This window comes from Fragaria vesca, linkage group LG6, assembly GCF_000184155.1.
Source record: "Fragaria vesca subsp. vesca linkage group LG6, FraVesHawaii_1.0, whole genome shotgun sequence".
NCBI lineage: Eukaryota > Viridiplantae > Streptophyta > Magnoliopsida > Rosales > Rosaceae > Fragaria > Fragaria vesca.
In genome coordinates this window covers 9754299-9756181 of record NC_020496.1, presented here as the reverse complement: position 1 = coordinate 9756181, position 1883 = coordinate 9754299, and positions in this window count along the sequence as shown.

Sequence of the window (1883 nt, the reverse complement as noted above, 5' to 3'; positions counted from 1 at the left end):
TATATATATATATATATATATATATATATATATATTACAGAATTGTAAATTGTTATAATTATGAGATCAATCACACCAACAGGGCTCAAAAATGGGTGTTTAGATAACAATTGAGCCCAAAATTAATAAGTAGAGTCCCATTTCGACTCTTGCAGAATTGAGTGATCAATTTTCATGTTTTTTTTCCCTTATCTGGGTTTTCTTTGCTGACGAATTTTAATGAAAGATTAATGAACGGTGAATTTATAATCCCTTTATTCTCTATTAAAGGAACAATGAGTCTGTTTAGATGTGTTCATGTTAGATGTTTGATGAGGAATTAATGCATGCAATTTTATATTGTCTAATTAGGATTTCATATGATTAGTGAAAAAAACTTCAATATATTTCAGAATATTATATATATTAACTAGCTTAAGAGCTAAAAAATGGAGATTGGAGAGAAAGAGGAAATGAACAGTGTGCTGTTTCTATAGGTTGCTTAGCCTCAAATTTTTTCCCCCTACTTACGTGAGTTTCTGCGTCCACCACTGGAGGAAATAGATGTCGGCTTAAATTAAGGTGACTTGATGTGCCCTGAAAATTGGAAGCCCCTTGCAGGAACGTAGTACTAAAACCCAGAGGAGCTGCCAAGGTTTAAAGGCGCTGTTGTGGCGCTACAGAAGTGGAACCTGCATTGTCGAGTTTTGAACAAATACCATTCTCATGGAAACCAACAGACATTTGTCACATAACAAATGCAAATGTTCAAAATTAAACTGTATCACAGCTTCAATTCCATTCTCAAAATGCATAGTTTTTTTTTGCAGATAAAATGGCGTAGTCAATTCACGCTCAACATGAACCCTAACCTTTCTAGTTGAATTGAACATTTTCTCATCAGGAGCCTTAAAGCTACCAATGACAAATAATGCAACATCCCGGATCCAATCCGATTCCTCATACTTAGAATGGAATATTTGTGATATTAACCCAGAAAAACAATGAGGTCATTTTTACCTGTTCTACTGGCGTAACACCATCATAAACTTAAAAGGACAATTGAAGCTTTTTCATACCACCAAGATCCACCTCGAAGCACTTTGTTGTGATCGAAACGCTGATTGAAAGACACAAACTTGATCAGCGTTACTTTCAACCTCCAAGCAGTTCTAATCACAAGCTTGATCCTTGAAATTGACACAACAAGCCTCAAAACAACAAGATAAATTTTATTAACGGAAAATTCTACAATGTGTTAATGCATGTGAATGATGTGATGCATCAACTTTGTAGATTGAGTCCTCAAACTAGTAATATTATTCCTCGAAGTTGTAATATGAGTCTTTAAAGTGGTAAAATGTGTGTTTAAAGCGGTAATTAAGTCCTTAAAGTGATTAAAAAAAAGTCGTTACAACTTTGAGGACTCGTATTACAATTTTAAGGACTCAATTACCACTTTAAGGACAAATTAGGACTACTGTTGTAACTTTTTTTTTTTACAACTTTAACGACTCATATTACAATTTCGACTAATATTACTACTTTGAGGACTCATTTTACAACTCGAGTAAAAATTTCATGCATCACATGCATTAACACACCACATTAACACACCTTAGCCTTACCCTTTATTAACTAAGAGAGTTTCTAATGAGGACCAAGTGAGGACTTATAAATGAACGGTTGGATGAATGTTTTAAATTTTAATTAATATTTTCAAGGGAAAATGCCCAAATGCATAAAAACAGGCAAATCAAAGTCCACTTGAATGAAAATCTTATGTCCATGCCCATTTCAACGATTCTAACGAAAAAGACTATTTTATCTTTATCTTATTCAACTAACCTATCTATCTCATTTATCTAACCAGATCTGAAACTTACTACACCTCTCTCTCTCTC